We start from the raw sequence: 21201 nt of genomic DNA on the forward strand, positions 1-21201 counted from the left end.
TGTCACCTCAACTCACCATCCTAGTCAACACATAAAACTTGTCGGGGAGTCTATCCATCTCTCTCTCCGAGTTACAAAGATAGTCTAGTAATGTTGCAAGCCCCATCTATATAATCCCAAAGAGAGCTATTATCTGGAAGTACTGCAACTCTATTGACGGTCAGTGCATTTATCAGCTCTAAGTAAGTGGTTGGCCCCAAAGAAGATTGCTCATCCTCCTCCACCATGGGCTCAACATGAGTCACAAACTGCCTCTCCATGACTAGCTCATGCCCCTCTATGTTCTCTCCATGTTGTTGTAGGTGGTTGTCATCCCACAACTCTATTGTAGATCTGGGTGCCTTTGTACCTATCGGATCTTCATCAAGGGTGGTGATGTCTCTTGTCACCTCATCATCCCATCGTGCGCTGCTATCACCTGAAAACTCGGTCACAACCCCGGATACCTCAACAAGGGATGTCACCTTCTCAACGGTGGACATGTTTGTGTCTCCTGGCACCTCATCAATGGATGGCCCTATGGATGTATGCTCTTCTCTCTAACCCAAGGTGTCAACTGGTGCTATCAAAGAGATCTCCAACAATGGTGACTCTTGTGCCACACTTGGTATACCAATGTGCTCCTCACACTCCCTCTGTCTCATGCTCAATCTCCTCCTCAGGCCCCTGATGTCTAAAACCAAGTCTCCACCAGCAAAATTCTCTCCTTGACTCATCCTTTAACTATCTCTGGCCTGCCTGCTCCTTTACAGGAGATCTGGAGCCCTGATTCTGTCAGCTTTCCCCACATAGTGTATATGGTTGTACTCCCACGGCTTCTGCACCTCTAGTGTCTCTGCTATAAGGACAAGGATGGATCTGGTCTGGCACCTTCCTCAACTGAGCCAACCTCTCATCATTCCAGCAGATTCAACCCCAGAATTCCTGCATACTGAATCTCCCTTGAGCCATGGGTGGCGTATTGTAACCCGTCACTATGCATACATGCCCAAATCTCCCATGATATTACTAGTTACCCACAGCTGGGCCAAGACCATGCTCTAATACCATTGTAATGTTCAAAACTTAAACAAGCAGTGATATATAAAGTAAAAATGATTCTCAATGAAAAAAAAATTAACAAACAACACATGCTCATAAAAACTCCAAAAGTAGAACCAGTGGAGCCATTTTATTAATCAATGGAGCAGTACAATAGTATGGATGAATGCACCTGGGCTTGCCTCAATGGCAAGCATGACAAAATCCAGGTGATGAGACAATGATATCAAGTACTGGAAAATGTCTGCTCCTCTAATGCTCTGCGCTGCCCAGAAAACTACATTGTTGGCTGGAAAGGAACTGCAAGAAACTCCACTTCCGCTGCTCGGAAAATGCTACAAATTCAGCCCCAAGCTCCTTGACCAAAACCCACAAAAACCCAGAAATGGTTTGGCCCGATTTTGACCTCCCAAAATCGACCCCCAAAGGCACTGTGCAATCCCCAGTGATTATGCATTGTCTGCTGCAAAGATATGGCTGGAAACCCCACTTCCGGTGCTCAGAAAATTCTGAAACTTTATATCTGGGATCCTTGTCAAAAACCCAGAAATGGTTTGGCCATATTTTGACCTCCCAAATTCGACCTCTTTTATGGCCCACGCCCTCCAAACAGCTCCAGAAATACGGCCTGCAAGGAATGACCACAAAGTCCTCCTCCAAGCTCTAAAATGGAAGCAAACACTACAAATATCTGCTCTAACCTCCACGGCAAATCTCAGCCTCAAGGACTAATACTCTACCCACCAAATGAGCTCCCACACACTGCCTCTGCGCTAGCCCAGGTAGTGCGAAAGTCACACTGCCAAGCCAGAAGCTCAATCAGATCCCAAACTCTCCCAGATGCTAACAATCCTCCCTAGCCTCCTCTCCAGAAAATCTCACATCAGATCTCCACTACTAAGCACCACCAATGAACTCGACCTCCTATCCACTGTGTCCCCCAGTAATGCGCACAACCTAGAAGGGAATGCTATTGTTGGGAATCACAATGTAATCCTCCTCCTGAAGAAATGAAGAAAACCTTCCTAGGGTGGCACTTGAAGTCCCCCGAAGAAAGGGTGAGCTCTTTGCCTGAATAACTCGTACTAAACAACCAGTGACTCGGCTAAGCAGCTCGAGCAACCAAAGAGAAATCGATATACTCCAATAAGATGAATGAAAGGAGGAGAGCTACCTTCCTTATATAGATTTAGTGGAGCACCTTTCCCTCCATTTTCCCTCCTTCATGAATCTGTCACTAAGACATCGATTTTCCCTCTCATGCAATTCGAACTATTGGCTTAGGAAGTGCTTATTTTCCTTATGTGAACAAAACCAAAATAACTTACTTCTAACTCCTAAGTCTCCTAATAAAATCGAATGGGCCCCCGTCTCCTCCAAAATTGGCCCCAAATTGTAAAAATAAATCATGTTCCAAAATAGTTTAGGAATGGAATTACATCTTATGCCTTGAGGAAGAGTTACATATGCCAAAATAGGAGTGTAACTTATGTCATAAAGGAGAGCAGTGTAACTTATGCATTTAGGAAAGAAGTGTAACTTATGCATTAAAGAAGTGTAAGAGTAATTTTTTTATGACAAGTCATTAAAATGTGTAAAAGAGTGTAAGAGGTGCGTAAGAGCATTAAAGAGAGAGAGGAATGAATCCATTAAGTGAGAGAGAGAGAGAGAGTTACATATGCATTAATTGAGGGGAGTTACATATGACACGATTGAGAGACTTGAATTTCTTTTTAATAATAATATAATAATATCATAATAATAATAATGATTAAGTCAAAATTGAACTATTAGGGTTGATTGATGGTCAGAAGAGATTTTCCATCAACAATACTTGATTACCAATTGATGCAAGGTGATTTACTATTTTTGGAAAGTCATACTTGAGATTTTCTATTTTTAGACTTTCTATTTTTAGAAATTCTATTTTTAGATTTTCTATTTTTAGAAATTCTATTTTTATACTTCCTATTTTTAGAACTTCTATTTTTTAGGCTTTCTATTTTTAGAAATTCATCCCTGAGCTGCCAGTTTTCAATAGAATATTAGGCTAGCCTAGGGGAGAGTAAGAAGTGGACCAACCAACTAAAAAATCAAAATAAAATAAAAAGTCGAAATTTTTCTGCACGGAACCAGCCTGAACCGACCAGTTCGGTGAAATAGATCGGTTCGGTACTGAACCAGCCTATTCCGATTCGGAGACCCGATTTGGACCCGTTTTGGGCCAAAAATGCCGGACCGTTCGGTTCCAGTTCGGTTCTGATAACATTGGTTTTGGCCCTGGCTGATTGCCTACATCTTGTGTCCTCTTGTCTCACTATTCTTTATGATTTGGTAGTTGTTTGATGATAAGAACACTAAATATAATCAAGAGAAAGAAGAAGTTAATTAAAATCAAAATTCATCACAAACAGCTATCAAAGTAAGAGAAATCACCTAAATTAGTTGCCCTAGATTTCTCAATAGGTGGAAGCAGTGTTACAGGAGTCTCCGATCACTCGCGAGTACTCATGATTCCGACTTTGATCTTCAACCAAACGAGCCGATTTGAATCTCGGCGAGTCAAACTCGTGTTGACCAAGTTTGACTCGTGGTTAACGTGAGTTTGACTCGCGATTTCAGTGATTTGTGGAGGACTAAACGAGCCACTCAGATTCATAGGTTAAAAGTCCATAGGGTTTTATTTTATGGTTTCAGTTTCACTTCTTCCTACCACCTGCCACGCTTGGAGGTCGCTTTCATTTCTTGTCGCCCGCCTATCCAGAGACGTCGTGGATCAAACGACGCCCGTCACGTTCTTTCTTCACTGCATGCAATTCGGCTTCAATACACATGAACCCTTTCTCTAATTCATCAAGATCGCAATGGGTTTTGCTGGTCGACTTCATGTATACAATATTAGGTAGACAAATTCATGTATTAGGCAAAAACTTTAGCATTGGTTGGATCGCTCGTCTTACTAGACTATGCTGCTTTCCGGGTTTTCTATGCCTTAGGTCCAGCCTCGCCGCCTTCACCCTGCCCAAAGAGTCACCTAAGTGAATTATGGGTATGCTTATCAAGCACGACTTACTTGCCTCAATGCTCATGCAAGTAACTATTGACTTGGTTCAATGGTTGGTATACGTACATATTTGTGGCTACTCCCCAATGGTCGAGCAATGTTCTTTTCCTTTAAAAATGTCATTTTGAATAAAAGAAACTAGTTGCAGTATGTTAAAGCTCTATATTGTTTTGAATAAAAGCAAATCGTTGCAGAATGTTGGAACTTTACAAGGACCTATCGTAATGAAACAATTCCTTAAATTAATTTGTTGTCGTCGAGTGTATAAGTGATCTACCAATGGATATAATGCACTACCAATGCAAACTTAACCCAATTTAGAAGTCATGCTACTCTAACCCCAAGTAAGATTTTAGTAGGTCCATGGTGTTGGTTGACAAAAACTTGGAAGTTGCTCGTATCGTTTGAATCTTTTACCTTTTTTTAAATGTTTTCCAATAATAAATATATTTTATACTTGAAGTATACACTTTGCCCTCATGATTTTTTGGACATCTGTTGATATCATGCATTGTATGGACATGGCTTTATTGAATATCAATGAAATATGTTTTTTTTTAATTCAATATGTGTATATATTTATTTATTGTATCCAATGATTTTTTCCCGATTCTTTCCCGATCCGATTAAAACTCTTCGCTCTTTTGCCTCGCCGATTTATTGCCGATTCCGAGTCTGGTAACATTGGGTGGAAGGTTCAATGAAAAGTTATAAAAGGAGAGGGAGACTCATTTTCTAGTGATCCTAACTGACCATTTTCCAATTGCAGCTGAAGCAGAGCTCAAGTTTCGGTGAACTTTAATTGTCACCCTCACTGGTCCCCAATTTCGGTGGAATACCTTGCCGCCTAGTTGGGTTTTCTACTTGCCAGATTTGCTAATCTTCTTGCAGGAAATTTGGAGTTAAATTTTGGTTGCAGGAAGTGCTTATTTGAAGAGGGGTCAAATTTTCCTATAGAGGACGAATTTGTGACCAGGAAGGTCGAATTAGCAGAGAGGCTGAACTCACCAACAGGGGGGCGAATTTCTCTTGAGACGGGCCGATTTTACCCAAGAAAATGAGGGACCAAATCATTCCATAACCAGGCCGAAATGACAAATTCCTTCAAGGGGGCGAATTGGGCAGATTTTGAGTAGGCTGAGTTTCCTTGATAAAGGCCAAATTCATCTCCAAACTATGGCCAAGTCTATAGTGTGGATCAAATAATTTTGCGGGGGCGAGTAGCTGGTTATCAAGGGAGAAATTGTGGGGAGTGCCCAGATTTCACAAGGCTGAGTTCACTGCTTTCCAGAGGGCCGAGTGCCCTTTTCCAAATGCATTGAAGGGACAGAATTCCTTATTTTCAGAGGGCCAAGATACTTTCTTGGTGGCTGGTTGGTACACAGTTCAGGTGTGATTATTTCTTCCAGGAGGGCCGAGTTGGGTTGCTACCTGCTAGCACATATACTCATATTTGTGGAGGAAAAAAGGGGTCATGCTACTGATAATTTGAAGGGCCAGATTTCTTCTTGCTTGTTGTACATACCCATCATAACTCCAGTCATTCCAGGCTGAGTTCCTTGCTGAAGATATCACTATGTGCACACTGCACATATTGTTGAGCTGAAGTTTAGAAAGGGGTCACTATCACTATTTTAACTGGAGTCACCAGCTATTAACAGCCAAGAAACTTCTTCATTTCTGTTTCATGTATTGTCACTAAATCAGTGACTAAATCTGAAATATGTCACTTAATTGCTTTCAATATTGGGTCATATAATTTCTGGGTGCTATGTGAATGGTGTATAGTTGACTTGAAATATTTTTATGAGCTTTTCCTGGCATTGTACATGTTTTCTATCAAACATTTCATGAAAAACACACTTACAGCACTTTGCACATGAACTGTTTGTAAAAATTCCAGAATGATCCAGCTTATATAATTCAGACATTTCTATGGGTTTTTGAGATATTTGGGAAGGGAATTTTACAGATCAAAACAAAAATAAATGTATCTCATGAGATGAATCATGGCAATGAAAACAACAGATTTCCCCTTGTTTAATGGTCACAGCATCCTCAACAATGTTATTAGACCCAGACTAATGATTGGTCGACCAAAAAGTACATAAAATATTTAAATTTTGAAAAAAACATATAATTCATGTGCATCCATATGAATCCAAATTATTATACATAATTATGCAAAGTTTCTCATGTATATAGCAAAGGTGTATATAACCAAAAATAGCATCAAGTGCAATCCATCTTAGAATCAAAATAGATCAACAGAGAGTCTCTAAAAGCCTAAAGGCTTCTAGAGTCCAAAAACAATCATACTACAACAAATAGCTACATAATATAAAAAGCATTGCCTATATTGGAGTCCTCCTCATCAAGATCACCCTCTAAGCATTAAACTAAGATAGAAAAATCTTAACATGCCGAATCAATGATTTTGTTTCAGTGAAATGTACATTTTTACTAGGGTCATGACGGAGGAGTCCAACAGTCCATACCACAAACATCGAGGTACATAGAGGGCTTGGTACTCTTAATATAATGTCATTTTCATACCCTCATACATCACAAAATCCAGTAGAAATGTTACAATTCTGCCAATCCTAAAAACTATTAACTCTATTGAATTTTGAATGGGATCTAGAATTCTACTTTCTCCATATAGAATCCAATGAGGTTGGAACCACTCTCAAACATCTTGAAACAATTAATGGTAACGTTAAAAATTTAAGTAAAAGGATTTCATTTTCATCCTTTTACTTTAACAATTTAATATTTTTTTTAAACCGAAAAGAGTAGGGGATATGTATTAATCTGCGCCTGTATGCAGCCAAAAACTGGGAGATTTACAAAAATAGTTCAAAGCCACTTGTGGGCATCATAATTTACATTTTGTTCTTCCAAGCCCAGATTTTTCATCTCCAAAATTACAAAATTCTCCCTAACTACTTGACTATTGCTATAAATCCTATCGAATTGGTTCAACATATGTTTACATATATAATTTGACATCAGAAACAGGCAATAAAAGGCACATGGTACTATCTACTCCTCCATTGGCATCGGGTTGTTAAGATCAATTCGAGTATTTTCTTCATCCGCCCTCGAGCTTTTCTCAACCATCTTGAGCTAAAGGTGCTCAATTTGCAAACACGGAGCGTCAACTTCGTCTTCCAGTTGACGAATTCTCTCATTTTTTCCAACTGTTGTTCCTGCATCTCGAGTGTCTCCTTCTGTTGTTGATGAATGCACCTTTGAATTATCGCCAACCCTTCTTTTATTTCCACATGCTCTTTATCACAGAGACTGCAAGCATGGTGGAACCTCCCTCAATCATTCACAATGCGCCCAGACGTTCTGCCCGAACGAGGCCGATGGCGGCCCCAGGAACCTGACACCGAGCTACCCTCCTCTGCTAGACACAAAGCTTCCATATTGACCGCGGGGGGTGACCAGAATTGCAGCACAAAGAGAGAAAACGGACTAAAGATCCAAGAGAGGACTTACTGAGCTTCTGTAATACTGCATAGGACTGACGAAAGTAAACGACTTCCAACAGCAACCAATTCACACTCACAAACTTTATTACACCACCATCTGTGGCAACCAATTCATAAAGATCCTTGCCTAAATCACCAATTATGCCACCCTCAGCAGCGACCAATTCATTCCCACGACTACCCTCTGAAACCACCACCGTGCAAATTTCACAGACTCTGCCACTACCTAGACTTCCAAGATTTCCCTGACCCAACCACTGGGTCCTTAAGCTGGAAACCCCCAGGACAGCAACAAACCAATTCTTATCACAGGAGATCTTACAGTTATTGCTTCTTATATAGAGAATTATGGTCTGGATCCTAATGCAGAGTAGTTGAGCAGTACACATTCCTCTTAAATCCTAATGTTCTTCCATTAATTCTCTGATCATGGAAACGACCACCTTCTTGTCCAACACCAACTTCCCTCGCGAGAATTGACCACCCCAGACCAGATGGACTAAATGCTCCTTGCACTCACCATAATCCCGCATGGTTTCATCTAGTTTTCACCAATTGTCATGACTGATACGAGGAGCAATTACCAGGGTTCCCACACCTAAACTTCTCCATATTTCAAGTGGAGTACCAGCCCAAGGACAGCAGTCACACCGCATCATAAGCCAAACGTCACGCTTAGGAGGGGCACCACGAGGTAGGAAGAGGGGCCAGGGGAAATGAAGGTCGATGGGATAGCAGCTAGGAGAGAAGGGAAGAGGGGGATGGTGAAATGGATGCCAAGGTGGCCTGGGCGAAAGGTGAAGGGAGAAGAAGAGGATGAGGTGGAAGAGAGGGAGGCGGAGGGGGGAAAGGGAGGAGGGGAAGAGGAGAGGAAAGGGGAAGCAAGGGGGGAAGGGAGACAAACTAGGGGAGATAGAACAAATAAAATCCATGCTTTCACTCCTATTATAACTCTTTTTCCTACAAAAATCAACCTTAACTATCAAAATTTTGAGATTCATATCAACCATTAGGGGATGGTAACCGATCCCACAATGCCATTCACCTCGCTGCTTTCTTCTTTCATCCTACAGGCCAAATTGGCTTGCTTGTCAGCTTCCTTATTATTACCTCTTAGGATATGGAAAAACTTAACTTGATCAAAGAGAGGTATCATTACCTAAGTTCTCTTGATGATCTAGTTCAATTTAATGTTTTGAGCGGCTAAGTTGTAGTTCATATGCTTTATAATCAACATGGAATCCCCTAGGATATGCATATCCCTGATTCCCTTTTTTTGGGCCAGAGAGAGCCCGAGGAACAACCCATAAGCCTCAACTTAATTATTTGTCTTCATTCCCAAACCCCAAGCAAATCTATCTTCTATGATTCCTTCAAGATTAATGAGAATCCCTCCCCCTCCTGCCACCCCAGGATTTCCTTTTGATGCTCCATCAAATTGGAGAGTCCATTTTTTCGATGATCGCATCCAATCCACAAGCCCTTCAGAAGACAATCTAAGAATCCAGGAAGGGCACGAAGGAGAGGCTTTTGTAGAGGGTTGGGGAGTTGGGGGACAAACCCAAGGAGCAATCCATGTTGTTTCTACTTGATCCAAAAAGGGGTCTATTGTCAGGCGATGCAGTTCCATACAAGACGAAAGGGCTTTAAGAGTTGTGGTACTAGCTGTCATGCAGGACATTTTGAAGATTGCTTTATTCCTTGTTAGCCATATTTGCCAACAAACATACTTGGGTAGAGTGGTCCATATCTCCTTGAAGGTTCTTTTGGCCTAAAGGGAGCCCGAATAGAATTTGGGCCAAGAGTTAAAGAATTGAAGGAGATCAGAAGGCCATTTTGTTCTGAGGAAAAGTGGACCAAGAGCCACCGACCAAACTTCCTTTGCCACCTGACAATGGAGAAAGAGATGGGGAATAGACTCTTCAAACTTTTCACAGAGAGGACATCTGGATGGCCCAATGTGACCTCGTTTCTGAAGGTTCTCAACTATGAGAATTTTTTATGAGCTAACAACCAGCAGAAAAAAATTTACCTTTGGAATAGCATTTGATTTCCAAATTTTATTCCAAATTGAGGACTTTGGAGGGACTTGAGCATTGAATAGCAGGTGGGAGTATCCTTCTTTAACCGTGAAATTGGTGTTTTTCCATCCCCACTTGTCCACCATTGAATACGCAATAGGGGCGCAGCCTCTTAATTTTTTGATAAGGTTTTCTCTTAATGGAAACAGATCGGTCGGGATGTTATCCAACTTCCACCCCTTCCACCGACCCTAAAGATCCCACTTCGAAATTTGGTCTAAATATACCACCCTGATCTGTCCCAAATAGAGACAAAGAGGATTGAGGGAATGGTCCAAACCCAGAGGTTGAAGCCCCATAATCGAATCCAAAAAAAATTATGTAGTATCTCCTTTCCCCATAATTTTACATAAGTTATTCCCTATAATGTCTGATGAGGAACACATCAATTTCCAAATTGGAGAGCCCTGAGCTGCCTCCATTCTCACCTCTCTGCGGTTTTATTGTTTTATATACTTTGCTCTCATCACCTGCGTCCACCATTGATTCGGATTCGTGATCATGATCCAGTAGAGTTTGGCCCCCATCACCATATTCATCATCTCGATTCTCTGGGTTCCTTATTCCAATCCCTCCATGTTGTTTAGGCACTCTAACAATTTTCCAATTTACCAAATGGTATTTTTTGGTTTCTGTCTTTCCTCCCTCCCACATAAATTTTCTAATATAAATCCCCAATTGATGCAAAACGTACTTGGGAGCTTGCAGGGCAGAGAACTGATACAATGGGATTGTTGAAAGCACCAACTTCACCAGGGTTTCCCTCCCCACATGGTTGAGCCAGATTCCTCCCCAATTCACTATTTTAGATTTGATTTTGTCAAGGACTTTTTGCCAAGCATAGGGAGCAACTCATCTTAGGAAAATAGGAACCCCTAAATAATTAAAGTCTTTCCAGTCCCTTACTGATCTGAACCCCATAATTTCTTCTATTTTTTTTGCTTTCTGGAGGGGAGATGTTCCAGCTGTATATATGACTTTTGTTTTCATTGATGGCACCTCCCGATGCACTTAGGAACCTATCAAGATTTCCTTTGAATCGCCTAGCAATAACAACAAAGCCACCTCCCAACAAAATTGTGTCATCCGCAAACTATCTGTGATTAATACTTCTAATTCCATCTTTATATTTGATCCCCGAAAGGAGAAGAGAATCCTGATCTTGCTCCAATTTTCTACTCAGCGCATCTTCCATCATGATATAAAGAAAGGGGGAGAGAGGGCAGCCTTGGCGCAACCCCCTTGAGGCTTTGAAGAAACCGACCACTCTACCATTAACTAACGGTGCGATCCAAGGAGTAGAAATACAAAGGGTCGTCCACCTGATGAATGTTTCATCGAACCCCATTTTTTCTAAAACTTTTAACAAAAAGTTGTGCCTGACTCTGTCGAAAGCATTTGCCATGTCTAGCTTTATTATCATTCCTTGATCACCTCTTCGCCAACTCGAGTCAATGGCCTCCTGAAGCAGAATAATATTATCAAAAATTTGCCTCCCCAGAACAAACCCTTCCTAGTTGGCCGATATCAAATGAGGCAAGAGAGGTTTGAGCCTCAAGGCCAGCAGCTTCGAGAAAATTTTATAAGAAACATTGCAAAGGGATATAGGACAGAATCTGGAAAAGGAGGAAGGATTTGACTCTTTGGGGATTAAGGCTAAGAAGGAAGTATTTATTCCCCCACCCATAATGAATCTCTTAAAGGAGTATCCAACCATTCTACAAATATCTTTCTTAATTACCTCCCAGAATTTTTGATAGAAGCTGGCCGAGAACCCATCCGGGCCAGGGGCCTTATCAGGGGGGAGGAGAAGACTATAGCCTTAATCTCCTCAACCGATGGAGCAGAGACCAATGCTTTATTCATGTCCGTCGAGACCATAGCAAGGATACCTTCTAGGAAATAGTCCTCATTCTCAACATCCTGTAGTGGGTCCTCCCTATAGAGGCTTCCAAAATGCTCCACCATTGCTCTCTTTATTTCTTCAAAATTCTTTATGGTCTGCCCTCCAAAATTGATCTGAGCGATGTTGTTTTTGGTTTCCCTGAAATTAGCTTGCTTATGGAAGAACTTTGTGTTCCTATCCCCAGCCAACAGCCAATTGTTTCTCAATTTCAGTCTCCAGTACTCTTCTTCCCTTCTGAGATTAGAGTGGAGGGCCTTGAAGGTCTCAACTTCTTTTTGGAAGTCTGATAGGTTTACCTGAGAGGTTTCCATTTGTCCCTTTATTGAGGCTAGGTTTTCTTCCATTTCCTTTATGTCATATTGTCTTTTAGGTTTATTTTCTTTTAGCCATTTTTTAATGTCTCCTTTCAACCTTTTGATTTTTGTTTCCCAAATAGTGATTGGGTTGCCCTCGACCCACCCCGACCAAGAGAGGGAGACCATGCCCAGGAACCCAGGAGAGTCCAACCATAAAGGGGAGAGCTGGAAGGGGACAGTGACCAGGCTAAGGGACAAGGAAATTAGGAGGCTGATCGGGCAATGGTTCGAGCCACACCACAGCAAAATGGAAGACTTTAGGCAGATGCTCAAAACTAAAAGGTTGTTTGAGGCTAGAAAACGGTCAATCCTAGCAGCAATGTGACCCGGGCTAGATCTTTTATTGTTCCAGGTGTAGAGAAATTTCTGAGGCTTGACATCAAATAGGTTTAGGTTTAGGATAAGATCCTCCATATTCTCCTGAAAGGCATCTCTTACAGTTGAGCCTCCCCTTTTCTCATGTCTTCCCATTGTGGTATTAAAATCTCCTCCCAAAATGCACTTTCAACCATACTTTGAACCTTTTAACTCCATCAAAGATTTCCAGCATTCTTGTTTTTCTCGGAAATGTGCAGGCACGTATACGTTAATCACAGTGAAAAAAATTGCATCTTTATAATATTAAAGGAAGTTGTTATCCAATGGGTGGTTTTTAAAGAGCTTACCAGTTGAAGTTTCGTTGGATTCCACATCGTACATAGCCCTCCTGATGCTCCTCTCGAGCTTACTGCTACCAGATTACTGCGACCCCAGATTTTGTTGTGGAGTGAGTGAAGGTCAGACTCATCCAACTTTGTCTCCTAAAGGAGAGTGACTACTGGTCTTTCCTTTTGGATTAGAGATTTCACTTCTGATATTCTTTTCCCAGATCCTAGTCCCCTACAGTTCCAGGAGATTATATTCATAAATCACTTTTTTGTGGATGCCACCCCCTTGACAGGGCCCATATTACTTCCTTTTTTCCTCCTTTGTTCCCCAAGCCAACTAGCTGACGAGGTATTGTATGTTGAAATCCCAGCTCTTTGTCTTTTTCTTTTTTTCTCTCTTCTTATTTCTTTGTTTGATTTCCTTCCTGATCTTCTGACCTTCCTATCCATTTCCTTGGCCCTTGTGCCTTCTGACTTTTCATCTGCTGAGCTCTGAGGTATTTCCGTTCCCGTACTTCCTTTGATGATAAAAAACCTTCATCTTCCTCCTCTTCGTCCGAAGATTCTTCTGTATTGCTAGTTGTTTCTAGACTAGAGCTTATTTCCTTTTGTTTTTTCGAGGCAGAGGAGGGAAAGGCGGTCACAATGGCATTATCCGCAGGGATTATTTGAGGGGGGGCAAGCAGAGCTTCCAACCTCGGGAGCAAAAGCCAGGACTGCAAATCAATTTTCTTGCTCAAGGCCCGACCCACCCACCATTGGCGGACTCAAGCGGGGGGAGGGGGCACTCCGACTTGGACCAACATCCTTGGAGGTCGATTTGTGACTTGGGGTTGGCCCATTATTCTGCCTTGGGTTTCCCTTTTTTCTTTTTACTTGCTGCCATTGTTCATTTGATTCTCCTGGTTGTTTTTCCAAGCTATCCTGGATTTTTGGGCAGCTTTTAGCGAAGTGTCCATATTCATGACAAAGCTTACATTTAAATGGGAGTTGATCATAGTCGACTTCCTGCACATGCGTCCAGCTATCCATACAGATATTTACTGTCGCTGGGAGACCTTTCTCTAAGTCGACCTCCACACAGATCCTAGCACATGAGAAAAGGTCATCCTTCGGTTCGGAACAGTCAATATACTTTCCCAAGGAGTTCCCTATCAGCCTAAAAGTAGCATCATTCCAACAGTGAAGGGGGAGATACGGCAGCTTCACCCAGACTAGAACCGAGGAAGGCACGTCACTTTCCAGATTAAATCTTGGACTCCAACGATCCAAATACAGCCCCTGGGCCCCCATGAAGTATGGACCGCTTCTGAACACTAAATCTTTGTCCAGCCTGTTCTCAAAATAAAAGTTATAGAAACCTTTGCCACATAAAGAAGATATCACCTCACCTTTGATGAGAGGTTTCCAGTTCTTCTCTATCCAGGATTTAACCGTCCGTGGAGACAGCTAAATGCCCATGAACTGGCCAATAAGCCCCCGGTCTACGAGCTGCAACTGCAAAGCACGAGAGCGTGCTTGAGGGGCACTAATCTCTATCTTTGGGATCTCCTCGGCCCGTTTCACAAACTTTGACGTGCCTTTCTTCTGAAACTTGGGAGTTGACGCCACCAAGGAATTGAACGCAGCAATATCGGCCAACAGAGGCTCTGCTTGGGCTGGTGCCGCCATCGTGGCCCAGACCAGAACGATATGCTCTCCAAGACCAACAAGAACCAAGAGAAAACGTGGGGGAAGGGAGGGGGAACTTTTGCAAGAGGCTGAGAGGAGCCCGACTCACAAGCAAAAGCAGGGCGGAAGGCCCTCAGCAAGAGGCCGGGAGATCAGCCGCAGGCGAAACCAGAGCGTCGCGACATGCCTTAGGTTAAAGTTATATGATCACTTTAATAGTTTAATATTACCATTAACTACTTGGTTATATATCTCATGAGATGAATCATGGGAAAAGAAAACAATAGATTTCCCCTTGTTTTCTTGATGGAAAATAGTCACAGTATCCTCACCTCAATCCCCTAACTCAATTTTAAAAAATGAGGGTTAAAAGAGCAAAAATCTGGTTATAAGGTGAAATTGATAGAGAGATGGTGATAAATTCTGAATTATCGCGATAATTATTGTTGATATTATTGTCGAGGTTGGTTTTGGCAATATTATTGCCATAAGTACAACACTAATGTGTGTGCGTGTGTGTGTATAGCAATTGAAAGTAAAAGAATTCTTATGGTTAAAGCATTTCAATGTTGTGCTACTTAGTGTGAGGAAGATGTATACTTCCTTCCATGCTCAACATAGAGGTTTTAACATACATACACAACACACACACACACATATATATAAGAACCAACGTAAATCCATCTCAACTCCCAATCTATCATGCGTGGAGAAGGATCAAGTCCCTTGAGATTAAAACTTTTTTTAATTGACAACGCATGAGGAAAAGTTTGTACTTGAAGGGATTTGATCCCTATCATCGCAAGATAGATCCAGAGTTAAAATGGATCTATGCTAGTATTTAATTTGCAAAGAATAGCCTTAGAGCTCCAAGCAAAGTGCTTCAATCTAACCTTGAATTTTATATACTGTTGATTTGGGGTAGCATCGGATGTGCTCTAGCCACGAAAATTGGTAGAGAGGCTAAGGCACATGAGATCTCCAATACTCAGAAAGGGTTTGGGCAGATTCTAACCAGTTTGGGAGATACTAAAATAATTAATATTTTTAATGGAGTCCCTAAGTCTAAACTTAGGGAAAATAAAATATTAATGTGAATTAATGTAAAACTGTGTTAGAATGGTCCAAAAGTCATGGATCAAGCCAGATCTAATCTTAGCCATTGATTAGGGACTTAATCTCGATCGTTGATTTGTCAACAAGAAAAGTATAAGAGGAGGCTTGAGGGTCACTTGGAGAACACACCAAGAGAAAAAGATTTCAACTTTCTAGGGTTGGGTTTGCTGAGAAAGTTGAGAGTGATCAGAGTTGCAGCTAAGGGGCAGTGAATACAGAAACAAAGAGGCAGAGATAGCACTGGGAGGATCAGCGCAGTAGCTGGAGAGAGGGATGCAGAACCAGCCAAGGGTCCACGCAAAGCCAGCCAGGGCTCACGCAGAGGCAGTCAGGGGCTGCGCAATACCTCAGAGGGCCAATGTGAGTGACGCAGAGGGCTAGAGGACTGACGCAGTGCCTCCAGAGGCTAACGCAAGCCAAGGCAGAGTGACGTTGGGCTAACGCTGGGCCAGAGAGAGCTGACACAGTCCCTAGAGGCTGACGCTGGGATTTCGTGGGGCAAATTGGAGCTGTGGAGCTGCCAGAGTGTTTATCCGAGGTTTCAGTCAGAATATCTTCTTCCGAGTAGAGAGGTACTATTGCCAAGATTTTTCTCTATTGGGTGAGCCGGATTTGGCACCCAGATTGTATTATGAAACTGCTTAATAAATCAAACCCTCAAATAGCTGCATTGGTTTTCCCGCATTGGGTTTTTCCGGGGACATTAGTCCAAAAACAAGAGTGTCACTTGTGTGTTTATTTCTATTTCCTTCAGTTGATGATCTGTAATGTGTTGAGCATGTACTTGTATTTATTTCTAGTATTTACATGGTAAATAACTTGTTAATTAACAGAACAAGTAGGTAGGAATAAATCAGTAAAGTGCATGAAGAGTTTCTAACGTGTCAGATTTAGAAATTCCAACATCTACCTTTGCTTCCATCTCGTGAGATATGTGTTATGTCTATCAAGATACTCTAGAACTCTATTGAGTCCAGCTTTTATCATTCACATTGTACTCCATCCACTATTTTGCAATGAATTGCATTCAACATCTTTTTACCAAATCGGGCTCTAGAATTTTTCTCATGAAAGTAATTTATCTATGACATGTTATCATAGATTCAATGCAATAGAAAATAATATCAACTCAATTTTTTTTCAAAATGCTTCACTTGGCAATATCTAGGTTATTGCATAATAATGAAGTTTGATAATGCATTATCAAAAAACAGTTCTCTATCAAACTCTCACTTCTGTGGCAAATGATTTGTGACTTGTCAACCTGTATTTTTGAATATTCAACAACTACCAAAACCCTGGGGACACTTCAAAACAAATAGCAGTTTTAGACTAGAACTATAATCCCTCGCTGGATTTCAATCACAATTCTATGGGAATATTGTCAAAAAAATGCATTTTGGATAATAAAAAAATTAACAGACATAAGAACTAAGAAATAAAGTTAGACAAATTTACCTAAAGTTACTTAGCATTATTTGAGGACATGAATATATTCGTAAACAAGATGCACAAATAAATAAGTGTTGCATAAAAATTCCTTATATAACCTGGGGCAGTTTAGCACAAATAGATAAATTAAGATAAGGTAATTTCTTAAGTAATTAGTTTCAACTTGAACAACATTCTCTTAAGCAGTGCAGTTCTAACTAGTTTGAACTAAATTAAATTTAACAAGAGCTTGTAGTTTCCCATCGTGGACTAAGTGTAAGCACTCGGCCTAGAAATTGAATTGTGCTTACATGAGCATGTTCGAACAACTCTTTTAATATCTTTCCAATTCTAGTTGATGTGAAATGTATTTATCACTTAGCAAAGCAAGTGACATAATTAAGTTGCCTGTTGTGCCAAGATGTGCTTTCTACCGCCTGGTATAAGGGATATGTGGTTGACAAGTTCCATTTAAAAAATAATAATAACAAAAAAAGCATTTTAATGTCATCCATAAATAAAATATTTCAATGTCCACTTAAGTAAAATGTTTTATATGAACTTTTTACAGTATGGACATTCTTAACATTTTAACTCATCAAAACTATGGCAATTTAATAATGTTTCTCTTAAAACTTTTCGAACACAGAAATAAAATTTTAAAGCAAACCACCCACAGGGGCAGCTCAATTGGCAATCGTCGTGTTATGAAGTATTATGTAAAGCATGAGATTCAAGGTTCAAACCCCCTATGGTTCAAGCCAACAAAAAAAAAGCAAACCAAGTAATTCCTTAACTTTCTTGAGGTCCAATAAGACCAAACTTGATCTTGTTGGATATTAATCATCATCATCGAAATATTTCAATGTCACACACGCACACATATATATATATATATATTGTTGGACATTAATCATCATCATCATCGAAATAATTCAATATCAACTTTATATATATATATATATATAGAGAGAGAGAGAGAGAGAGAGAAACTAAAAGTAAAAATTTGTTATGGTTAAAACATTTCAATGGTGTACTGTTGAGTATGAGGGAGATGTGTAATTCCTTCCCGGTCAACTCATTATCATCATCAAAATATTTCAATGTCAACTTTATATATATATATATATATATAGAGAGAGAGAGAGAGAGAGAGTAAAAATTCATTATGGTTAAAACATTTCAATTGTGTATTGTTGAGCATGAGGGAAATGTGTAATTCCTTCCCAGCTCAACATGGAGTTACACGTATTTCTCATATATCTATATAATTCATATATATATATATATATAGCAATTGGAAGTAAAAGAAAATTGTTATGGTTAAAACATTTCAATGGTATATTGTTGAGTATGAGGGAGATGTGCAATTCCTTCATTGCTCAACATGGAGTTGGTGTATTGTTGAGTATGAGGGAGATATGTAGTTGCTTCCCCGCTCAACATGGAGTTACACATCTCTATCATATATTTGTGCAATTCATATATACACTAACTCCATGTTGAGCAAGGAAGGGATTGCACGTCTCCCTCATAGTCAGTGTGTGTGTGTGTGTGTGTGTGTGTGTATAGCAATTGAAAGTAAAAAAATTGTTGTGGTTAAATCATTTCAATTGTGTATTGTTGAGTATGAGGGACATGTGTAATTCCTTCCCTGCTCAACATGGAGTTATACATTAACTCTGTGTTGAGCAGAGAAGGAGATGTGTAATTCCTTCTTTGCTCAACATGGAGTTGATGTATAACTCCACGTTGAGTAGAGAAGGAATTACACATCTCCCTCATATTCAACAATACACCATTGAAATGTTTTAATTATAACAAATTATATATGTATAGAAAACTAATGTCGATCCATCTTATCTACGAATCTATCATGGGCGAACAGGGATCAAGTTCCTCGAGGTAAACACTTTCTTTAAATTGAAAAATATGAGGATAGGTTTTCACATCAAGGGATTTGATCCACCTTGGCCCATGATAAAGCTGGAGTTCAAATGCATCTATGATGATTGTGCTAAGAGGCGCTTTCTACAACCTAGTATGAGGGAGATGTGTTATTCCTTCCGTGCTCAACATGGAGTTGACAAGCAACATTATATATATATATATATATATATATATATATATATATATATATATATATATATATATATATATATATTTCAATTTCAACAATAAATGAAATATCGGCCTTCGGTAAGGGCTAGAAGGAGAGCGGCGCGCTAGGGTTTCTACTCGGCTCTGGTTGCTGAGTTTTTCGCCTGCGGCGGCAGGGCTTGCCTCTGGTGGTTTCCGGGAGCCCATCCACCGCCATCGCTTGGTGCTTTGACTCTTCGGCGTGCGGCAAAGCTTTCTTGTTTTGAGGCAGGGTTTCGCTGCGTCTGGTGGGGTTTGGAGGTCTGCGGTCCTGGTCGATTTCGGACTCGGCTCACCTCCCTCCGGGGGTTTCTCTTCCCTTGCGACGTGCTTCTTCTCCTTTCCTCAGCGCGACTCTGAATCAATCATCCTCGTTGGACGTTACCCGGGTTGGTGGCCTGCTCTGCTTATCATTGGCAGAGTTCCGGCCTTGTTCTGTGCACTGAGTTGGGCGGAGGCGGAGCGTGCCCATTTTCTTCTGGTCTTCGGCGGATAAGGCTGCGTTCCGGCCTTGTTTTGGGCGGCGGCGGAGCGTGCCCTTTTTCTTCTGGTCTTCGGCGGTCTTTGGGTACTTCAGTCACTCTGTTTTGACGGTCCCTCCTAGTTGGTGCTGTGCCGCGGAGCGGGGGCGGGAGTATTTGTTTGGGCCTCTTGATTCTCTTCGGGGGGCCGAGGTGGCTGCCCTAGCCGCCTCTGCCCCCGGATCCGAACGCCTCTGCTCTGGTTGGGACCTGATGGGTTCCCTTGCTGAGGCTTTGGATCCTTTTTTTGGCCTTTAGCTGGCTTACCACTACAGTTATTGGGAGCGTTGAGGGATCGGAGGTGTGGAGTCTGCCCCTGCACCGATTCGTGCCGCTTCTTCAATGGCTGTTTCTGGTTGGTTTCTTCTGGCTTCTTTGGAGATATGGGTGGTTTTCTTCTTCTGGCTTCTTCGGTTTCGGGAGGAGAGTTTTGAGGGGGTGGGGGGGGTGGCTACCTTGGCTGCTCCCTTCCATTTCGTGCCTCTTCTCCTTGTCTTTGGCGGCCATTTCGAACTTTCTGCTCATTCTACAGGAGCTTTTTGTTTTATTTTCTGTTATTTTGCTTGAGATGGGTAGGGGTATCCTCCTGTTGGGGTTTACATACCCTTTTTCTTGCTGCCCTGTTTTGAGGGCTTTTCTGCATTACTTCTCTTGAAGTATTGTTTTGTAAGTGGTTTACCCACACTACAGCATATGCGTTCAGCATCTACAGCATGTAATTTTCTGAAATTAATGGAAATTACGAATTCTCTTCTTCGGAAAAAAACAATAAATGAAATATCTCAATGTCCACTTAAGTAAAATATATTTCTATCAATTTTTTACAATATGGACTTGCCTAACCTTTTAATTCATCAAAACTATGGTAATTTAAGAAAGCTTCTCTGAAAGTCTTTCAAACACAAATAAAATTCTAAAACAAACCAAGTATCCCTCATAGACCAGATTTTGTTTTATTGGGCATTCATCATCATCAAAATATATAGCATCAAATCACTACGCGAAGGTGGTCCCTTGTCCCACAAACAAGGGGGTTTCATACACCAATTTGGTGTTTGACTTGGCCATGACCTTAAAAAAAGATGATTATTATTATCATCATCGTTGTCATCATCTGATTTCAAGGTCACGGCTGAGCTAGACACCAAATTGGTGTATGAGACCTGCTTGTTTGCAGGACAACGGACCCACCTCCGCTCAATGATTTGACTGCTAAAGTCTATGGAGCTATACATACTCACCCCTCTCTAGATTTGAACCTGTGACCCCATAGAAGGAAACACTGAAAAGTAAGATATTTCTATGGTGTATTGCTAAGTATGAGAGAAATGTAAAATTCCTTCCATGCACAACATAGACTTGACACGCAGCATATATATGGCAAAGATGAATCAAGTCCCTAAATGTAAAATCTTTTTTACATTGAAAAAAATTGAAGAAAGATTTGTATCTTGAGAGATTTAATATCTTTTAATACATGATAGATTGGGAGTTTACACTGATAAGAAAAAAGGATAACACCAAATTGAAATATCAACCAGTATGATTTTCACTTACATGTTGAGTTTAAGATAAATTTAGAGTCTGATTTTTTTCCATTTTACACCATTTAATTATCTTTCGCATTATTTCATTTCAAAAAATGTGAAATAACAGGCAAAAATTCCTCTTCAACTGCCGCTTCAAAATTAAAAATAGCGTACATAATATTCCAATAACACGATTTAC

At 40.8% G+C, this 21201-nt stretch overlaps 1 protein-coding gene across 1 annotated transcript in view; it reads right to left on the reverse strand.

The window, feature by feature from the left end:
• Window positions 1–21201, reverse strand: part of LOC149222360 (protein At-4/1-like) — a 252333-nt gene that overhangs the window by 230837 nt on the left and 295 nt on the right. The gene's annotated exons all lie outside the window — the stretch shown is intronic.

The sequence above is a fragment of the Pinus tabuliformis genome, chromosome Q, assembly GCF_031772625.1.
Source record: "Pinus tabuliformis cultivar Carrire ecotype Pingquan chromosome Q, CPIR1, whole genome shotgun sequence".
Classification (NCBI taxonomy): Eukaryota; Viridiplantae; Streptophyta; class Pinopsida; order Pinales; family Pinaceae; genus Pinus; species Pinus tabuliformis.